Source organism: Culex quinquefasciatus, chromosome 2 (genome assembly GCF_015732765.1).
Source record: "Culex quinquefasciatus strain JHB chromosome 2, VPISU_Cqui_1.0_pri_paternal, whole genome shotgun sequence".
Classification (NCBI taxonomy): Eukaryota; Metazoa; Arthropoda; class Insecta; order Diptera; family Culicidae; genus Culex; species Culex quinquefasciatus.
The window spans coordinates 224307258-224330623 of NC_051862.1; the positions used below are offsets into that span (position 1 = coordinate 224307258).

The following is a 23366-nucleotide window of genomic DNA, read 5'->3' on the forward strand; positions in this document are numbered from 1 at the left end:
TTCAACGAAAACGCCCCACTTTAACCTCTCATTAGTCCCAACCGTAACGTGTCCAAAATTGCACCCATTATCACCTCCCGAATCGAACCCTTCAATTAGCCAAACATCCCGCGCAAATCGTCCTCCAGCAAGAAAACTTTCTGCACCATCATCATCGTCGTCGTCGTTTAATCCAACAAGATTGGCGCAAAATTACCGTCGGCAAAAATCAATTTCCTCTCCGGATGCACCGAACCAGTTCAGCATCATCATCATCACCATATCACCACGATCATCTTCTTGTTCTTCTCCCACTTGTTTTGCTTCTCCAAAAACAGCATCATTTCGTCGTTCGTTCTGACCCCCTCCACCAAAAAAAAACCAAAAACTCGAAAAACTTTTACTTTTCCCCAACTTTTTTGACTCACTCTAATCGCATCACTTTTCCACACCACTTTGCACCACTCGGCTGGAATAAATCAGCAGCATCCTGACGGTGACGACGTCGTCAGGTGCGCTCCGGTCACGGAGATGGATTATCACTCAATCACGACCCACTCGTCTGCCCTCCTGGGCGAGCGATGATTGATGGTGATGCACTTTTGAATTAATCCAAAATTGAGAGCACACCCGGAAGCGACTTGGTCCACAAGTTGTCATCGAGGCGAAACGGACACTGATTTGATCATTTCTTGATACTCGATTTTCGGGAAAGATGTAATTTCCGTTCCAAATTGCACTCTTTGAAAATTATCGCGAAACCGAACTCAAGCTCTCGACAGAGAGCACACACGAATTGTCTATCTTTTCGCGAACGCTTCCACGGGACGAATGAACGCAGCATCACAATGCGAGCGCCACCGAACGCGAACGGTCGCTTCTCTCTTAACCCCTTCTCCAAACAGCATCCCAGCATCTGAGATGCTCAAGACGCAGAGAGATGGAGAGGAGAGAGCACACACGCGATCCAATGCACCTTTCTTGGCGAAACAATGTCTTGCATTGTGCATCTCTCCGATTCTCCCATTTTCATCTCGCGCATCATCGTGAGACAATTCGCGAGTTTGCTCCCTCTCCTATATCCCGCGAGATGAAACACTCTCTAGCGCGCGATCGCGAGCACCACACACTCATTTGAATATTCTTCTAAGCATCAAAGCAAAGAAGAAAAACAGGCAAATAATCAAATCACACATTCTTAGGCACCAAGCAGGCCATGAGCGTTGGAAAGCGAGATGGCATGAGCGGCTCCTTCTAGTAACTAGTGGTGGTGGTGGTGATGGTAGTAGTAGGCCATGGCGATGTCGTTGTCGCTTCCGAAACGGGGAGGGACTGATTTTTCTTTGCGAAGACAAATGGAGACGCCTTGTTCTCCCAGAGTGCGTTGCGCATGGTTTGTTGAGTAGTTTCCCATTTTTTTAAATTTTTATGCATTTCCGTGTAACTTTCTCAATTTTCTGGCTTCTTCGATGGAATGCCACACATATTTTGACAGTTTCAAAATTTATAAAATTTGATAATATGAAAGGCATTCTTTGTGTTATATTGCACAAGAAAAACTTCATTTAATAATATAATATATTTAAAAAATTGCAATATCGTGACCCGAGTAGAAAAGCGTTTGGAAATATTTTCTTTTCTCTCATGTTTTTTGTTATTTAATATTTTGTTTTGCTTTTTTTTTTTTTTTTATTTGGCTTACACTTTCTTGGGACCCATACAAAATATGATTAGGGTGGTACAAATTTTACTAGAAGTTTTTAACTTCCCCTCCCACCCCTTTTTTCGAAACAGATCAAATTTTTAATGGAATTTTTAGTAAAATCAACTGAAATCAATTTAATGTGCATTCTCCGGCATTTCTAATAGTTATTAGCATGTTTGAGTTAATTCAAAAATATGTTGAATTTAATTGAATTTTCGATGCAAAAAGTTTATTCGCAAACAAAATTGTTTTCGTCTAATCTTTCATATTTGAAAACTAATGATTGCATATCTCGAGAATTTTTTAGGAAAAGGACCGATAAACATATGAAAGACAATAGCTTATAAGTCCTTTTCAAAATAAAAACTGTAGATGTCAACTGTACGGGTGTATAATGCATTTTCCAATAGTTTTTTGTTTGAACTGATGACATTCTGACTTGTAATCTCAATTATTAATTTTTTTATTTTATGCCTCTATTATGAAACATTTCACTGAAACTTTATACAGGCTTCATAAACATCTGTGATTATCAAAAAAGCAAAGCAATCCACTTTAACGACCCCCGGGTCTTTTATGGGCTCTGTTGCAAGTTTCTACTCATTTCTAGGCGTCTAGGCGAAAGTTATGTGTGGTGAGTCACCCAAAACCTCTTTGACGCAAATGGACCGACGTTTTACTTCCCCATCCGATAGAAGGCGTGATCGGGCAAATCTCGTCTCGAAAAATGACACCGGGTCCGTCTGGGATTGAACCCAGGCCTTACTGGGGTGAGAAGCTACCACGCTAACCACTAAACCACCGGACCCGGACCCTGTGAATATCAGAGTTTATAAATTTAGTGTTACTAACTTAAAATAAATGACCATAAGTAAACATATCAATAATGCAAACCAATTGCAAACAATAATGATGGAATAAGTTTTTGTTGAAAAATAATTCAATTAAATTTGTGTTTTTATTAGAATTTAGCAGTTCTGTTCCAGGATGTTACATTTTCAATTCAGAGATTTGGAGAACTTTTCAACTGAGATCAATTCATAAGCCTTTGCAGGGAGGGTACATGTTTCTAAGTTTAGATTTTGCTAGCTGAGTGCTCTTTTAAGGGAAAATAAATTTTGAGAAAAAACCCTAGATCTATGTTTGGCTTAAAGAAATTAAAAGCAAAAATCCTGTATGCTTCGAATTGCTGGACAACCTGCTTTTTTAACAACTTAAAAGCAAAAAATATTTATAAATAGTGACTACAAAGTTACAACGAGGCCTCCAAAGCAGATTAAGCAGAAAAATAAGTGTAGTCTTAAAGTATACCTAATGTCATAATTTAATTCTTACTTATGGATGTGTGTTAAGAAGCAAATAAGATGCGTACCAAAATTATTGTTTTATCAAAAACTGCCATAAAATGAGTACTGAGTCCAAAATTAATTACTTAAATATGGTGTCCAAATTTCAAATCAAAAATCAAAGCAAAACAAATCATGTTTTTTTCTATTGGGTACATTATACCAAAATTGACATCCTAGAGCACATCTGAGAAATATTACCACTTGTTTTATTCATTGCTAGTTTTTTGGTCAGCTCAAACAAAAAAAATACGCAACTAAGTGTCCGGATCTCGAGTCATGACATTAGTTGCTGAGCTAAGTATTGGAAAGTTCTTCAACCTGCCAAAATTCAACCTTTTTTTCTGCGTAGTTTTTTGATTTCCATTTAAATTTAGAAATCTTACGGAAAATGATTTTGCATAAACTTTGAAAATGTTTGCAACGGACTAACGTATCGAAAAAAATGGTATCAACAAGTGTAAATGTTGGCTTTATTTCAAACTATGGCAATTCAATTATTATTCAACACTTTTCTTGAATCTGTTAATCTAAGCTGGTGCAGTAATTTCAGCTCAAGCCAATCAAAATTGAATTAAAATTCAACCTGCAATTTAACCTCTCAGATCGGTAGCAGAAAGACTTTCATCAGTCACCTCGAGGTCCTTACCAGGTGAGTTCGCTTGCTACCAGGTAATTTTTCCATCTCCTTCCAATCACCGCACTACGATGGTGCCGCTACCTTAAGAGAAGCTTCTCCACCGTCCAAACTTTGCCCCACGGGGGCATCTTCAGCCTCAGCACCGTACGGTAGTGCAAATAAAGTCTACAATAATACGCCTCATTTCACTCTGTTAAGTGCATTTCTGAAGCTTTTAATAATTTTTCCCTCCTTGCGAGCCACAACCTGCTCTTCGGTGGGCTTTCGAGGTCCAAGTTGGCCGCGCGCACTAGAGCCTTGTGGCCACTTTCCTTCCCCTTCCCCCCTTCCTTATTGGCTTGTGATAGTGGTAATTTTTATTAGCGCGGGCACCAGAAAGCAACTGCATATTAAAATCAGCCCGCGTGAAGGCGCGGGGCTAACATTTGAAAAGGGATTAAAAGAGCCGTACCCGCAAGCAGATAACTGAAATTAGCTGGAAAGTCTCTTTCGAAAACATTCCACCTTCCTAGCAGATGAATAGCCCAAGTCAGTTGCGTTTGCTGTTCGCATCGCTTTTAATTTTTGCTTTATTTTATTTGTCGTGTAGAAGCGCGCCCGTTCAAGCCTCTTGTGAAACTACTGCCAAGGCAACGAACCAGCCAGAGGATTGCGAGATGATGCTGATGATGATGATGGTCAGGTTTCTTGACCGCTCCACCGACCAGACCCCGAAGAGGGGGTGGCAAAGTGAGCCACATTACAAGTTGATTTTGAACTGCACGCACTTCTCTGCCTTTGCTGCTGCTGCGATTGCATCGCCTCCTTGGATGGTGCGCGGTTGATATTCGACAAGTTGCTGCCCAGCACGACCAGCCAGCCAGGTCCGACGATCGAAGCATGCTGCCATGTCTCTTTCCTTTGGGGGGGTTTGCGTTTGCGTTTATCCACTGACAGGGACTTAAATTTATGTAAGCAGAACTTGTTTCTATTCACCTAATTCATCTGTCCGAGAAGGGAGAAGATAGTTGCGAGTTGCATTTCTGCGTTATCATGCCACTGTGGCAGTTTAAGAGTTTAATAGAAATACAAACTATCAGTTTGTATCGAACTGGAAGAGTTGATGAACTGAGTGAAATTCTTAACTTAATATTGATGGGATAAACTTGTCTCTAACATTAAAATAATTATGATTGTATGTGGTTGATTCTCTACCAACTCACACTAAATCGGAAAAAGTTGCCCGACCCCTCTTCGATTTGCGTTAAACTTTGTTCTAAGGGGTAATTTTTGTTCCTGGTCACGAATCCATGGTCCGTATTACGAAAAAAGAGGTGTTTTTCAAATGCAGCCTGAAACGGTGATGAGATAGACATTTGGTGTCAAAGGGACTTTTATGCAAAATTAGAATCCCGATTTGATGGCGTACTCAAAATTCCGAAAACACGTATTTTTCATTGGAAAAAAAGCACAAAAAAAGTTTTAAAACCTCTGCCATTTTCCGTTACTCAACTGTAAAACAAATTTGGAACACGTCTTTTTAAGGGAAATTTAATGAACTTTTCGAATCTAAATTTACCCAGAAGGGTCATTTTTCCATTCAGAACAAAATTATTCTTTTTAAAATTTCGTGTTTTTTTTCTAACTTTGCAGGGTTATTTTGTAGAGTGTAACAATGTTCTACAAATTTGTAAAGCAGACAATTACAAAAATATATATTAGGCCGTCCCAACAAAATGAAAACTTGTGAAATCTTTGGTGCTCACCCTTAGAATGATAGATTAGGATGTCAGGAACAATATTTTCAAACAGCAAAAAAATCTCAAAAATGGTTTACAACTCGCGCGGAGCTAGAATGACAAAAGTGCATTTTTCGAGTATTTTTCAGAAATGCGCGCAACAATCATACAAAAGTTATTCAAATTTGGTCGCCTTGGGTTTAAGTTATAGTATAATGTCTCCTTAACAAATTCCTGTATAGACATGGTCCATAAAAGCTTGGGTTTGGGCATGGCAGGGCGTTTTAGGGACAAAAAATTGTATTTTTAAGCTGAAAAATTTCAAAAATCGCTCCTCAAAACACACATTTTGCAGCCAAAACTAATGCATTCAGCTTATAGGAAATTTTGCAAAGATCTTTTTGTATTTTTTTTAACATTTAATTTATGTCCACGCAAAGGCGAGATATTTGCATTTTAGTGAACAAAAAGTTACGAATTTTCAAAATTCTTAGTATATAAGCGTTTTTAGCATAAAACATTGGCTGCTATGATTACAAACGGGATTGCATATATTTAGGATATTTTATTTTGCTCGCTCAACGATATTTGTTAATAACATTTCATAAAAAAAACATGAGATTTTCTCACAAAAATCATTAATCAAAATAAATCCAAATTAATTTTATTAAAGTTTATATCTCCAAGCTGTGCACGTGATTTTTTTTGCATGTACATTCGAAAAAAACTTATTCATTTATAAAAAAATAAAAATAGTTACCCATTAGAGCTTTATTTGATCATATCGAGATGATCACAGAGCAGTACTTATAAATATGTCGTTTACGTCACATTGTGAGAAAATCTTATTTTTTCATGAAATGTTATCAACAAATATCGTTTTTTAGCAAGCAAAATAAAAATATCCAAAATATATGCGTTTTCGTTTGTAATCATAGTAGCCAATGGTTTTTGTTAAAAACGCTTATATGCCAAGAATTTTGAAAATTCGTCACGTTTTGTTCACTAAAATGCAAATATCTCGGCTTTGCGTGGACATAAATTGAATATTAAAAAAAAAACAAAATGATCTCCGTAAAATTCCTTTAAAATCCTATAAGCTGAATGCATTAGTTTTGGCTGCAAAATTTTTTGGTTCATTTTGGGGAGTGATTTTTAAAATTTTTTAGCTAAAAAATACAAAGGAGAATGGGCAAATTTGTATGGTAGCTGGTCCAAGGATGTACACGAACGGGAACAACTTTTTTCGAAAGATCTCGCCGAGACATGAAAAAAAGTCTTCCAGACCAACTCTCTAAACCCCGGGGTTCAAAAGTTACATGTTGTTGAAGTTTGAGCATTTTGGGTAAAAATGTACAAAAAATCGTATTTTTGCTAATTCTAAAATCATTTATAAAATCTCCATTTTATTATGGACTTTGCTCATCTTGACTTCATTCGACGCGTATCAGCAAAAACTATGAGTTCTAATATGTCTTAGCATGATTGAAACATGATTTCTCTTGTTCTTATACGTTTGAACCGTTTGTACAAGAGGCATCCCATAGAAAAAAGTCGAAACTTCAAGGTATTGAAACCGGATTCGACCCAGACTGCTTCAGTGAGTATGGAAGGCTTCAGTGCAATGTTGTAACAACTTATTGGGATGGTCTGAGTCATCCGAGAACTCCTTGGAGTTAAGACCGGCGAGTCTACCGCCGTAACAAGCAAGATGTCGGCGGTTTTTGACCACTGATCATACCCGCATGGCTTCAGTGAGTATGGTACTATGCTGATGTGTTGGAGTGTCCTGGGTTCTCCTAGGACTCCCTGGAGTTAATATTTGTGGGTCTACTACCGTAACAAGCAAAATGTCGACCGGTTTTGACAACAGAACATACCCGCATAGCTTCAGTGAGTGTGGTAGACTACTTTGCTAATATGTTAGGATGTCCTGGGTCATCCAAGGACTTCCTGGAGTTATGATCTGTGGAGCTACAGCCGTAACAAGCAAGAGGTCGACGGTTTTTGACCCCGGAACATACCCGCATAGCTTCTGTCAGTATGGTAGACTGCTTTCTTAATGTGTTAAGATGTCTTTGGTCATCCTAGGACTCCCTGGAGTTAAGATATGTGGGTCACTATAACAAGAAAAAGGATCATACCCCATGCGGGTATGATCAGTGGTCAAAAACCGCCGACATCTTGCTTGTTACGGCGGTAGACTCACCGGTCTTAACTCCAAGGAGTTCTCGGATGACTCAGACCATCCCAATAAGTTGTTACAACATTGCACTGAAGCCTTTCATACTCACTGAAGCAGTTTGGGTCGGATCCATTTTCAAAACCTTGAAGTTTCGACTTGTTTCTACACCCAAAGGAAAAATATATCTCAAAATCTGCAACAGTGGATTTGCTGCAGAAAATGTTATATTTTATTACATTTTTTGCAGCAAGCCCATAGATCATTTTTGCCCGCGTGTAAAACGTCAGCGATCTGCAGTTCTCACCAACACATATAACGCTGGTGCGTCTCCGAGCAACACTCCAGAGAGAACATTATGTTCGCGCTCTGTCCCTCACTATTCATCAAGCGTCCATGGCGCGGTGGTAGCGTGTCGGATCAGCAACCTAGAAGTTGATGGTGCAATCCTCGTTCTGTTAAGATTTTTTTTCTGCAATACAATCAATCTGCCGTCGATAATGTCGATAATTGTCGGTAACAGGCAAAAATGTCATACCCCTACATCGCAAAAAATGCATGAGGACAGATTTCATGCAGATTTTGATATACTTTCATGCCGCCATGTATCACAATCATGCGACCGCCGGTTGGGTGTATGGGATGCCTCTTGCACAAACGGTTCAAACGGATAAAAACAAGAGAAATCATGTTTCAATCATGCTAAGATATATCAGAATTCATAGTTTTTGCTGATACGCGTCGAATGAAGTCAAGAAAATCGAAATCCATAATGAAACAGAGATTTTATAAATGATTTTAGAAATAGCAAAAATCCGATTTTTTGTATATTTTTACTCAAAATGCTCAAACTTCAACAGCATGTAACTTTTGAACCCCGGGGTTTAGAGAGTTGGTCCAGAAGACTTTTTTTCATGTCTCGGCGAGATCTTTCGAAAAAAGTTGTTCCCGTTCGTGTACATCCTTGGACCAAATTCGCCCATTCTCCTTTGTATCCCTAAAACGTCCTGCCATGCCCAAACACAAGCTTTTATGCACCATGTCTGTAAAGGAATTTGTTCAGGGGATATTAAGCTATAACTTGAAGCCCAAGGCGACCAAATTTGAATGACTTTTGTATAATTGTTGCGCGATATTCTGAAAAATACACTTTTTTCATTCAAGCTCCGCGCGCGGGTTGTAAACCATTTTTGGGATTTTTTTGTTGTAAGAAAACATTGTTCCTGACATTCTAATCTATCATTCTAGGGGTGAGCACCAAAGATTTGATAACCTTTCATTTTTTTTAGGACGCCCTAATACAAACATAAGGGGTTTGCTTGTAACCATCGCGAGTTATCGCGAGCTTACGAAAAAAAAGTTTTATAGTTCAAGAGAAGACTTTTTTCACCAACTTTAACGACTACAGCGACCCTTAAACCTCAAATTTTGCTCAAAATTGGCACAGATGCTTAATTTTGCCTAAGGAATCGAACCTAGTGGTTATGCATCCCATCAAAGAAACATTGTAGAGTAGAGTTGTTCAAATTAACTTTTCATCTTTGGGATTGTATAAAGGACATAGGTGTACAGAGTCTAAACCACGAATCTGTAACGGCTGTTTCTTCCATAATACCACATTCGCAAGGACGAGTTATAGCCGGTTATAACCGTTTTTATAACCGCAACTGTCAAAGTTATATGAGTCAAAACCTTGTTTTTTTTTTTAAGCCGGCTATACGTAGCCCGTGCGAATGGGGTATAAGATTTTGTGTGGAAGGAGTCACTTTTTCTGTTTTTTTTTTCAGTTTCTGTGATTCATTTTAACTTCAGGAAACAAACTTCTTCGAGGTCATAATTGGGATTTCGGCTCAATGTACGCAATTAAATTTGGACTTGGACTGGAAGGCAATAAATCATTACATCTTATTACAAATACCTTCCCAAATGATTAAAACTCCGAAGCTTGAGAGATACAGTATGTAAAAAAAGTATTTACACCCCTTGGGCACTATGCACATTTTGTGATGAAACATGTAAACAATTTAATGTTGACATAAACCTAGTACTACGTTTTGTTCAGAAACTCATGCCGAACATTTTGCTGCAAAAAGCTCATGAAAAGATGTTTTCTATAAAAAGTTATATAACAAATACTATTACAAAAATAAAAAAGGTGCAAAAAAAGTTTGTACACTTTCGAAAAATTAACATAAATAAAGTTATTTGTTGACAAATCACCATAAATCCAGTCTCCCAACTCCAAATAGCCATCCTTGACTGATTAAAAAAATAATTTGGATTGAATATAAAGTTTACTAATTACTTAGTATAAAAGTTTATATAACTCTGGAAATTCTATATAAAACTTATCTAAACTTAATTTTGCAAACTTTCAATTTAACTAAATGTCAATATATTACCATAGAATTGCTAAATAAACATTTTGGAGTGAGTATAACACCGTTTTGGGGTCTTTGTATCGCTAGAATAGATTTTCGTTGGAATTTCGTACCAACCCGGAATTACGTCGTCGAAAAATCCGCCGGCATCGAACCGGTCCACAATTCACAAGTTAACCTATGTGGCATCGGAAAGGGCATAAAATTTCCGATCTTTTGATACCCATACATCTAGGTTTTCTATAAAACCCACGTTTTTAAATACCTGGGCAAAAAGTAAGTTTGATCCACGAGAACAAAAATTACGAAATTCCATACATTTTTGGCAGATTGCTCAAACGAAACCATAACAACGTTTTTGCCTAGGTATTTAAAAACGTGGGTTTTATAGAAAACCTAGATGTATGGGTATCAAAAGATCGGAAATTTTATGCCCTTTCCGATGCCACATAGGTTAACTTGTGAATTGTGGACCGGTTCGGATGCCGGCGGATTTTTCGACGACGTAATTCCGGGTTGGTACGAAATTCCAACGAAAAATCTATTCTAGCGATACAAAGACCCCCAAAACGGTGTTATACTCACTCCAAAATGTTTATTTAGCAATTCTATGGTAATATATTGACATTTAGTTAAATTGAAAGTTTGCAAAATTAAGTTTAGATAAGTTTTATATAGAATTTCCAGAGTTATATAAACTTTTATACTAAGTAATTAGTAAACTTTATATTCAATCCAAATTATTTTTTTAATCAGTCAAGGATGGCTATTTGGAGTTGGGAGACTGGATTTATGGTGATTTGTCAACAAATAACTTTATTTATGTTAATTTTTCGAAAGGTGTACAAACTTTTTTTGCACCTTTTTTATTTTTGTAATAGTATTTGTTATATAACTTTTTATAGAAAACATCTTTTCATGAGCTTTTTGCAGCAAAATGTTCGGCATGAGTTTCTGAACAAAACGTAGTACTAGGTTTATGTCAACATTAAATTGTTTACATGTTTCATCACAAAATGTGCATAGTGCCCAAGGGGTGTAAATACTTTTTTTACATACTGTATATTTTTAATAATGACCTGCGATAAAATTAATAACCACATCTAATGTTACAATCCGTAACGTTGCGGTTAGGTATTCTGCTAAAGATGTACAAAGAAACGGTGATAACATCCTTCCGCTAGTTGATTGCTTGTTAATTTTAATCTACATTTCTCTGCCCCGGTCCAGACCCGGCCCTGCACTCTTACACCTTGCCATTTGGTTTGGTTAGTTGATAAAGTTACCATTATTACCAATGGTCCTCTCCCTGTGTACGGCCAACATACGAACATAAAATGCACCCTTCTTTTTCGCGTGATTAGCTTCGCCACTGCACCCATTGCCTATAGTTGGTTGGTTGGTTGGGCTGGTTGAGGAAAAGCAGGAACTGAGTCCACTTTGCGCGCAAAACAAGCAGCCTTAGCTGAGGGTAATGATTTTTCCATAATTTTTCATATTATTATTACCATTTCATACTGTTGCTGATGCTGCTGCTGCATCTCGCGCATTGCAATCACTCTCCAACAAGACACACTCTGCGAGAGGGGGCCGAAATGGTTGTCGTTATGATGATTGTTGCTGCTGTTGTTGTTGTTGATGTTGCTGATGTCGTTGTTGGCCATCAACATCTGAGCGCAGAAAACGACATCAACGCGGCTTATCTGGCCGTGGTCCAGCAGACGGACTGCCGTTACAGCATCCCACCATCACCATCGCGCTTCATCTGCGGTTGGTTCGCAATAACACGCATTTCAAACAACCTCAATCCCGGGGGAGGTGAATAGGGACGCGGGCGAGGGAGAAATATTATTACAAACGCACATTTTCTTCGCGAGTGCTTCGAAACAGCGCGCATGGTGAACGGGAACATAATACAAATCTAGATCTTATCGCATGCTGGGAGCACAGGCCTGTCTCCTGCCTCGGCGACCCCTTCTGGTTTTTGAGGGGACCAAGACCAAGATCAAGCAGCAGTGACCACCGTGGACAAGTGCACGGAACGACACGGTGGGAAAGTGGCTTGCTCCAAATAATGCATGCGAAATTAAAATAATGTCCAGTGGTGGTGACTTTCCCCTACGATTTGTATTGTTTGAACAAATAGCTCGCAGATTCGATTGTTTGAACATGTTCGATCTGGCCAGGGGAAAACAAAACATTTTTGGTTGTATTTGCATTCATTGAAATACGTAGAACATGTTTTTTATACCCTTAGATTTGCATATTAGTTTTCATTATATTGTAAACAGAAATATTTTGTTTTGTTGCAAACAATGATGCACAAATTTCGTACTTCCTCAAGTCATAATTCGTCTTATAGTATTTTTTCCGATTTTGTAGCACTCTTCAGCGTGTGGGTAAAAAGTATGCTATGTTACAAAAAGTTGTGGGAAATTGACCCAAACTAAATGTAGAAAACATTGAAAAAATTATATAAAAAAGTTAAGATTGAGATACACACTTTTTTCTTACACAGGGGATCTTTCTTCTTTGTTTCTATATATTAATAATATTCGTAATTTTTTTTGTTGTGAATAAGTTGATTTACAAACTTATTAACTTCAAAACCCTTACGCACGTGATGTTGAATTATTCTTCTTACTCCTATTATACTACCCCTGATCGCATAAATGTCTCATATGCATTTTCATCACTTTTGAGTTATTGATGCAGTTTGGTTCAAAATCGTGTGCTCTTTCAGAAGAGCCTAAAACATTCAGTACTTTGTTCTATAAATCAGGGGGAAATTCAGTTTTTCCTTGAAAACTTAACTTAACTTCTTTCGCGTTTTTCTGAGCTTGCTCTTTTTGCATAACATGGGCAGTATAATCATTTGTATAAAATATTGCTTTTAGTGAGAATGATGACAGATTTTGTGTCAAAAACTGTGTTATTTTACATCAGGAACTGGCTAAATCAGGTGTTTCTGCTCTTATTGTTTAACATTGGACTGTTGGACACATGAAAATGCGTCGCAAATCCAGAAACTCTTCTTTTATTTCTGTTGAAAGTTGAAGACATATACATTAAAAACAAGTTGTATTTTTGAAGGTTGAAAATCTGGGGTTGAATTCTAACACTTTTTTGAGAGTAATTTTACCTAATATAATGTGTAAAAATGTGAAATTCGACAGATACTGATAAAGCAATTACCTATTTCCTGAGGTCAAATTATAAATTTTTAGACAAAAAAACTAATAATTCCTTAATGTAATATTAACATTAGTTTTTATTGTGTACGAAAATTAATAAAGGATTCCTCGCTTTTTCCGAAAACGCTTTTTTTAAATCTTGCACAATGGAGCTATAAATTTGACATTTTCATTGAAACAATTGTTTCTTGATTAATTTTTTTTTTTAATAAAGTTTTATGGTATTTATTTCTACACAAATCCCACAAATTTAAAAACTCTGCTAAAACTAAATTTAAAAATTTCTAGCGATATGTAACTTTCTATAAAGTAGCTTATTTTTTTTAATTTTACACAATTTGAGTAGTAATTTAATTTTTATGCAAGATATAAAAACATATTCAGCATAAATATACTGAATTTCATTTTCTCCAGCAAAAATAAATACCCATGCATTTAAAAATTATAACGATTCGTTATCTGCGAAATTATTCATCAGATGAAAATCGCCTCGTTCATTAACATCATCCCTCCAGGTCGCAGCTTGCCATGAGAGAACGCTGGCGCGCAAAGATCGGTTCAAAATTGCACATGAAATACGTCCCAGCGAATGCATCCAGAGATTAAGCTCTCGCCTCGGCTATCCTTCTCGATTTTTGCATATAAACTCTTTGCCACTCACACGGAAAACAAAACCAGATTATTTCTTTGTTGTTGTCAAAGTGGAGCCAGTGGTCCCTTACGGACGGCCACGGAGACCTTCGCCCGAGATATTGTCTTACACCAGCGGTTGAGGGCAGATGATGATAATAATAATAAAAGAGAAAGAATGGCGAATAATAAAAATAAAGACAGCTAATGAAAAAAGACCTCGCGACGAATCGGATGGATCTGGAGAGCGGAGCAGAAAAAAAAACAATAAAAAAAGAGCACACACAATCTTCACGTGTGAGTGTGTTTGCTGAGATGCTTCTTTCCGCATATCTTTTCTCGTCCTCTCCAAAGGTAACAAACATACAACATATCAGAGGGGGAGAGACAACAAAATATAAACGCAGCAACCCGATAAATCGATGCCATAAAAAATCAGCAAAACGAAGCTCGAAGAATGGGAATCGACACCACAAGCGATGGTCAGCACAATCCAAGTAGGCTCCCACAATAACTGCAAACTGCGACGGCGGAGGAGAGAAACAAAGCAAGCTTTAATTAAAAATCATTTATACCGTCCGGTGGCGCGAGTTCGAGTTGCTACTTTGTATGGACCCTAGGAAGATAAGCCTACTGCGTTCGTCGCGTTTCGCAACTGCGTGCCAAGGCAAATGGCCATTTCTAATGGCTCTTTCGCGGAGCGAGGGGAAAAACACCGTAATGAGGGACAACTTTTCTACCGCTGTCAGCAATTTGCTCCCAGAGAGTGTTGGCCGAACCTCGTCCTGAAGCCGAACCATTATTCGACGAGGCTGGTCGCTTTGCGCGCGCCGATACAGAGACCATAATCAGAGGAGTCTTTTCTCTTATTTTGTTACGATGACGACGACGACGCGGTCGTGCCTAAATAGATAGTTGTTGTTGCGGCAATATCGTTGCAGAAGGCCTTGCGTTTGTGCATTGCGTTGCGTTGCGGTGACGATCGGTAGTCTCCTTAAGATACGCGCTCAATTAAACCTATAATTACGTATGAATAGCAAAGATCTAAACAACGAAAATTATTGCGTGAAGGAGAAAGTTGGCTTCATTTTGTTTTTTTTTAATATATAATTGCAACATAGGGGGATTGATCAATTGTGATGTCTTAAAAAATTTAAACGACAGTAAGTTTACCACAAAATGAAAAACATTGTTTAAAGGAGTTCAATTTGCGATGCCTTTCGTTGGGTCGCAAAAATTTTCGCGTCCGTTGTCGGTGTGCAACAACAACAAAACCCTATCATACCATTTCAGCTCGATAAACATTGTAACTCGTCGTTCGCAACGTTAACCAGTACCTCACTAAACATCAATCATTTAAAATTCGTAAAATCATCTCAAGTTAAAAATTGCACTGTTCAATAAAAATGATTTTGGTTCTATCTTTCTCCAGCCGGCTGTCTAAGACTAAACCATTTCATTTAAAATTTAACAACAGATAAACGGGAAATGTCTCATCCGATTGCTTGCCTTGAGAATAATACATAATATCGTTCAACAAACACTATGATTTTGGGTCGTATCATCATCTTCTATGATGAATCCTGACCAAACACCCTATCCTACTAACAAGTTTTCAGGTTCCTGGCGCTCGTGGGGTGTAAGCACAGAGTAAATCAGCTGCCCTAGTAGCAACCTGCGCTAACTAACATTCCCGTCCCTTAAAATCGAGGTCTACAAACTGACATGGCGGGCGCCGTTGGTGGCCAATGACTGTTACCTATTCGCAACTGATCTAGCTTTAGCAATCATGGTGTTTTATCTTTTCAGCGCATTCATACATGCTGTTGATAAGGGAAACACCACTAGATCGTCGAAGCCTATAATCAGTAGTGCTGAAAGGATATTACGGTTCTGTTCAGCAATGGAGGGGCAACCATGGGTGATCTCTCATGCTCATGCTCACAAAATGAAAAACATTGTTTAAAGGTCTTGATTTTTTTACCTTTTTGCCTATGGAATAGCACTAAAATCACTCGAAAAATAAAATTATTAAAAAGACCTCCCACATCAACCTTTATTTATACATATTGGATATTGTTTCTTTTGCGTGGTGGTGCCAAATCTGGTTCCAGAGACATGATTTTTTTGAAAAAAAATGTGATCTGTGAAAAATATCGAAAATGTGTCCAAAAAATTATTCAAAAATTAGGTAGGTAAATCATTTTGCGATTGAAAAGAATAATACCGAATTTTTGCTTAAGTGGTCCATTTTGGAGTTTGTTTCTTTTAAGCAATAATTTTTTTTTGAAAAAAAGCAATAATTTCCGAACAGTTTAACATAAGTCGTTTTTTAATAGAGCTACACCGACAAGTTTTTTTTCTCCAAAAAGCTGGGAATTTTTCAGTTAATTTTTGTAATTCAGCCTCGCAAAGAATTCAAATCGATGAAAATGAGTTTTTTTTTAAGTGTCACCGGATCAGCCTGACGATATCTTGGAAATTATTGGTTTTATTTTCAATGTCATTTTTTTTCTTTTTTTTTGCGAAATTCTGATCTTTTCATTAAAATCATTCAACAATCAAGCATAACTTTTGAAATGGTTTGCAAACAGATAACTTTCCTCACTACACTAAATTTTTAAAATAATTATTTTTATTGAAGAGATCAAGAAATTTCACAAAACATTGAAAATTTCCAACATTGAAAAACCGAAATTTTCAACTTGAAATTATGTGATATTTAGAAAAACATTTTTTCTTTTTTTTAAATTTTGTAGCTGGAGCTCAAACGCAAATTAGCCAAACTAGGGGAAATATACCCATTTTAATCACTCTAAGCCGTTCGACCACTTCTCATCACTTTTGCCGTTTTCCGCTATTAAATCAACATTTTCAGATGTATCAACAATGAAGAGTTGCTTGCTTACTTTTATTTGAGCTATTTATTACTTTGGAACAGTCAAAAACACTTTATAAAAGCTGTAATTAATGATCAAAGTGCTGATAGGCCGATAATAGAAATAGGCTGAGAAAGGGCATAGTTACCCTATAATCAATTAATATTTCAAATTTTATGGATATTCTTCAAAGTTTCACTGCTTAAAAAACTATTTAAGAACTAGTTTGGTTTTTTAATAAAGATTTGAAATATAACAGCAACCATTACGATTAAAAAAATGGTAAATTAGGTTAGAATACAAACCAATCCCGTATATTTCAAAACTTTTTGCTAATTTCAAGAGAATTCAACATCAAACATTATAATGCTGCGAAAAATATTTAATCTTGGTTTGACAATCCATAATGATTAATATAATTAATTTATATTTGTTTGATTTACTCCAAAATCTGTTTTTTAAGTGGAAAAGTTTAACATGCATTTTTTTTTTCAAAGGTTCATTGATAATTTGTAGCATAAGGCAAATACTTTTCAAAGTTTATGCCCCCCTTTACTCCTTTGTCGGAAAAATTAAAAGGATTTTTCGAAAAAAACTTCAAAAATATAAGTCTTACCTGAATCTAATCTAATCTAATCAGACCCTAGCGCAGCCAATCTTTCGAAGGGATCCTGGAGAGTGCCTTAGGGTAGATGACGCCTAGCACTCTTCTTGTCATTTATTAACATTTGTAGTGCGCCATTGCATTAGAATGCATTGAAACTGCGTAAAGCCGTATCGCAGCGATCAGGCCTGCAAAATGTTTCCAACCCAGCGTACACATGAAGCAAACCAAAATGTCAGTTCACTGCTAGCATCTGACTGTAAGCCTACTTTGTCCGTTCAACCACTGCCGCCTGACTCGTGCCGGTCGGCTGCTGGAGAATGAGAGACGTGAAAAAATGAGCTACACTCACTCAATTCGTCTCGTAAAATCCTCTCTAAACACTATTTTGACTATTTTCAAACAATTAAATGGTTCTAGACTGTGCAAAACACTTAAAACAACCATAACTTATATTCAAAATTACATTTCCACGCATAAATACCAACTTTTTGTGTAAAACTTGTTTCTTTATGTGTGTGCGTGCAACGTCGAATGAGCGTTGGTCGACTACTGCCTCGCATTGCAGCTGCTCAGTGAGCTAGGGCACTCACGACTGAGTCGGGTTTGTTTATGTCACGGTTTTGCGGTTCTGTGAATGGATCTGAAAAAAATCGTGTATGCGTCGCCGATTTTCGCGTCAGGACCCCTGACATTTTCAGCTCTGGCAGCGATGACTCGTAATTGGGTTGAGTTTGAGCACTAAGTGTTCGAACAACAACACAACTCTGAATCGACAGGGGAGGAAGAAGCGTGGGGACACACCACCATACGCTCCGAGATTTTGGTTGTATTTGTTGGGAGCACCATGCTAAGAATGTTTGGTACTCCGGGACCCTCTGGGATGGGACATTGTGTTTCCACGAATGCCCTGGACACTATTTGCCGTGGTTATAGCGCCACAACTCGCTCTCTGTAACAGTATTCCTAATTCCAGTCCACGCTCACCAAGTTCGTCATGGCCTAGTGGTTAGCATTTTTGCTTACCAATCCAAAGGACGGAGGATCGAACCCCGCCTCGAGCGACTTTGATTTTTCGTTTATATTCATCATTTCAAATTTATGTGTTCTTAACTTTCTCGTTGGGAGCAGATGGGAATATAACCCAGAACCATTCGCTTACAAAGCGAACACCGTAACCAGTCAGCCACGGCCGCTCCTTCTTTATTAAAGATAATTTTTTTCGTTTATGTTTTAAAACTGTAGATTTACTAATCTTTGATAAAATTTTAAATCGATTTTCTCAATTTACTAAATTCATGAAAACCTGGGCTCACAATTGTCCACATTCCCCTAGAGGGCCCTCTTATAAAACAACCAACTTGCAAACAAACAGCAGTGGACAACCGCTATTATCTCAATAGCAGCGGAAAACAACCTTCAGGGAAGCCTCCTGTGCTTTCGTCGTCTTGGCCGGACCCGTGTTGTGGTCACGTCACACACAATTGCATTCGCCAAACCAAACGCGCAATTGCACACCGAACCAAAATGAATAGGTTTTCTATTTTTTTCCCGCCCCACTCCCCTCGGCCAAGCTGAGCAGGCCATGTTTCTATTATTTTTATGTAGAGCCCCTGCGGCAATCATCGAAGAAAGCCTTGCTCAAATAAGGCTCTCGAGTTTGTTCCGGAGGAGGACGGATGGGGACACACACTTGTCGCAGTAGGCTCTGTGTTAGGTGCGTGTGTTGTTTTTTTGTTTTGTACCGCAGCGTTGCAAGACAGGGCCTGCTTGGATTGGACAATGCGTTGCAGCAGCAGCAAAGGAGGGCACAGATTTCCGGCTTTCGCGCATGGTTCAGCGAAATTAAGCCTCTTGGGAGATTGGGTCGGTTTTAATTTGAGCATTTCCCCAGATTGGATTGCTTTGGAAAATGCCTCAGTTTGAAAGTTTTGCTCGGTATGTTGTAATTACCAGAGTTCACACAATCATCCAATCTAACAAATTCTCATATCTTCCAACTACATCGATCGACCAAAACAACACAGTCTTGCCCAAGTTGGTGGACCCGTCTGCCCAAGTCGGCTGCAAATAAGTAGTTTGAACAAAGTTGGTTGGCCTCCTTTTGGCCTCCTCTCTGTGCACACCGTCACCACAATTGCACAATTCTATTCATAAAAGCCATTCTCCACCTGGTCCCGCAGGCCCATTATTTGCCGAGCTTGGACCTCAAAGTGTTGAACCGCGCCACCGCCGTCGTCATCGTCGTCGCATCGGTCGCAAGATCGGTTTAGCAAATTTGAAAACTTGCTACCGCCGCACACAATATCGTACTCTCACAGGTGTGTATGATGCAATTGTTTCCAAAGCAGTGGCTAGCGGGGTGCTAGTTTAAGCCATATAAACACAATATTCTTTCTTTTGCGCAGCTTGCAGGCAGAGTTGCCTTCTTTTTGTACGAGAGCTGAGCTGGTTTCGATTGAGCCAACCGCTCGATTCTTGTCTTTTGGTCGCAGCAGGCTCATTTGCGCAGTAGGCCCAGGCCGGTTTATGGCGGTCGTAGTTGGCTCCGTGCGATGATTGCAGATTTTAATAGCTTTATCTTCACCTCATTCAGTGCGTGTTTGGTGAATGGTATTTGATAGGGAGGGGGGTTGGTTTTGAAAAGATTACTTAATTTCTTGCTGCATTACTAAAATGTTGCAGAAAAAAACAAGTATTTTTTTTTTGTTTCAAAGAAACTCCCTTGCTACTCTTAGGGTCATATTGAGAATTGGATTGAAAATTTGCCCACCAAAAAAATTAAGCATTTTACTGCAAACTTATTACACAATGCACAGTAAAAAAAATAAAATTAACTAAACCTACTTACAGCCTTAAGGTCTCAAAAAACAATCTGCACATTTCTAGAGTTTTTTTAATAACCCACACGGAAAAAAATCAATTCTCGTAATCGTGAATTAAGTTCACGAATGCGAGAACCACGAAGGAATATATGCACGTTTATAGTGCAAATGCACCATACTCATGAATAAATTCCTTCGTGGTTCTCACATTCGTGAACTTAATTCACGATTACGAGAATTGATTTTTTTCTGTGCAATAGAGCAAATTTTTATTGATTGCTTATTAAGGTGTTTTTGGATACCCTTTTCTAAGGGTGGATAAAAAAACCAAAAAAGAAAAACATGAAAATCTGGATCATTGGACCTTCTGAAAAAAATCAAATTTATGCATTATGCATATTTCCCATTTAAAGCGTTCTTGACGAAAAGATATAAATATATCAGACAAATATATTTGAACTTTTTAAAATGTTCGTCTTGATTCCAAAATTTTCAAAAGAATCAGAAATTTTCACAAATGATTCTTTTGCAACACTGAAAACAGGATATATTGGTACTAGTAAATAAAAGGCTTTTTTTTAATTTCTTGTTTCTTTTATTCGCTGCATTTCAGCAACAATTGGTCTGATAACTGATAAATGTTTAATAATTAAAATCATAAAAATATATTTGGCCTTTTTTAAAATGTCAGAATTGATTCAAAAAATTTCATTTTTTCTTTTCGAAAGGATTAGAAATTTTCAAAAAAGATCTATTTGTAACACTGAAAACAGGAAATGTTGGTACTAGTAAATAAAAATCTGTTTTGATAAGACTTATGAAACTTATTTTTTCCTATTTCTTTTTTCTTTTATTCGCTGTATTTCAGCAACAAGAGTCATGGACACTATTTTACAAAATCGAAAAAAACGAGAATTCTTCAGTTAAAATTAACCTGTAAGTTGCTTTATTTTGATAACAAGGTACTTTATCAAACAATCTGTAAAGTAATTTTCTATTGCAAATTGAAAAAAAAACATGATAAAAAAATCCAATTAAAATTTATATAGGTTATAATTTTTTTTTTTTTCAAAAAATGATAAATTGGCGGCAACATTTTTATCCATACATTTCTAAGGCTCAAAAGTTGTGGTATTTTGTCATATAAAATAAATTCAAATAATACAAAAATTTAACAATCTATGATTTGAACAAAAACAGCAATAATTTTTCATATCAATTTTCCCTGAATATTCCTTATCAATACCTACAACTCTACCGAAGACACCAAAACGATCAGAAAATTCGGTCAAAAGTTACAGATTTCCTAATGTTTGGGTATTTTTTTTGTATGGACAGTAGGGTGCCCAGAAAAAATGACCCCCTGCTTCACAAGCGGAAAACTGTTTTTTTTGGGTTATTTTAAGCATCTGTGTAAATTTTGGGTGAAATTGGTTAAGATTAACCCATTGATACTCGAGGCTAAAGTTGGTGAAAAAAAAGTTTTTGATACAAAAATGACATTTTTAAATCGCTAATAACTTTTCAGGATTAAGTTTTACAGCTTTGGTATGTTCTACAAAATTGTATAACATTTAATTTTCAATAGGAATCTCACTTTTGAGAATGTTTTGATAGAAGTAGCACGCCCTGCAGACTTACCCGTAAGAAAATGGGATTTTTCATACATTTTTTCGATTTTTCCCATACAAACTTCACGCTTGAGTATCAATGGGTAAATGTTGACCGATTTTGCTCATATTTGGCTCAGAGTTCAAAAATAACTCAAGGAACAATAATCAGCTTGTGTTTTGATAAAAAATCCAATATTCTGGGCACCCTAATGGACAGCTGCAAAAATTGTATGGAGCCTAATGTGGGTAAACCAATGACACAAAAAAAGCATTTTGATCATAGGCCCCCAGAGTTAATTAGAGAGTTAGAGTCAAATAAAAAAAATCCATTTCCAGTTTTGGTAGAGAATTGCTCAACTGTCAAAAATCAAGAGACATGTAATTTCATGGTAAATGGTATGTTCTTTTTGAATCTGCAATTACTTAGTAAGGTTTTTTTTCAATCAGAGCAATTTTTATTTTCATTTAAAGATAACGATTAAGATATGTTTTTGTAACGTTTTTTTTTAACTATGCAGGATTACTTTTAAGAGTGTGCCAATATTCTACAAAGTTGTAGAGCAGAAAAAACCAAAAAAAATGATTAAACAAAATTGCGACATGTATTTTTTAAGAGGTGTCAGAACTTTTTGAAAAAGTTTTTTTTAGAAAAAGTGATTTCAGAAAATTTTGCCTTAGAATGACCTTTTGGACGATTGTTGTGACGAGATATCGAAAAATATACCTCAGATTCATGAAATCTCAAAGGGTTCGGGGCAACTTTTTTTATATAGAAGGATGGATCAATTTTTGCGTAGAACGGCAGTATAGTTATTCAAAAAGTTTTATTTTATGTTATATTATTTTTTAAGCAAATGAAAACTAATGGAAAACTTTTTCCATTGAAATGTTTGAACCATGGCTTTAAATTACAATTTTTTATTCGAGAGTCGACGAGGAACATAAACCTTAGAAAAATATTGCGTCGACCCAATAAAAAAATGAATTGGTGATAAACATCTTTGAAAATAATCAAAACTTTATTCAATTCAACTCTCTTCCAATCCCACGAGCATCCAGCACCATCTGAATAAGTGCAGATTAGTTCTGCCAAAGCCTCCACATTCCCCGGTTCGCAAATGCCATTGTGCCGATGTCCAACATTCTTCTCCCATTTCACTCCAGTTGCATCGCCAATGAACGAATCTAGCCTAGCAGAAGGTACCTTGCCAGAAACCGTTGCAAAACGCCTCCCTTCCTCCCAGCCTTCCCCAGGTCTCCTTGGATGCTGCAGTTTGCTCCACGCACGCAATGAACCGGAATTGAGCGCGCGCGCACTTCTTTCTTTCTTCTGGCTTTTTTTCACATGGCCCCTTCCAGGCTAGAAATAATAACCCTTTGGGGGATTCTTCCCGGCCGCGGGAAACATTGCCAGGGTTGAAGCTGCTTCCTACACCCAAACGAGTTCAACCCTGCCACTCGCGCCTCGCAAAGACAAAGAGACTAATTCCACATGGCCTCCTTAGATTACGGCCGGTGACCACGAAGAGGAGAGCCTGCTATCATTTATTTTTGTTTTATAGCCTGCTATCTTTTTTAACGCACTCTCGTGAGGCTCGCTCGGCTGCTCGGACTGCTGTGATGGAAGAATTTATCTCCAGGATGAAGAAAAAATTACGTATAAAATTCTT

The 23366-nt window shown here is 37.4% G+C and overlaps 1 protein-coding gene across 3 annotated transcripts in view; it reads right to left on the reverse strand.

Moving 5' to 3' along the window:
* Nucleotides 1–23366, reverse strand: part of LOC6047484 — a 94205-nt gene that overhangs the window by 25995 nt on the left and 44844 nt on the right. Inside the window, exon 1 of one of the 3 annotated variants that reach the window (XM_038252658.1) lies at nt 408–817. The exons of 1 other annotated variant lie outside the window; for it this stretch is intronic. The gene's annotated coding sequence lies outside the window, so the exon portion shown is untranslated. Of the gene's footprint in view, nt 1–196; nt 380–407; nt 818–23366 lie in introns of those variants that run through there. One more of the 3 variants, XM_038252659.1, reaches the window with a different exon arrangement.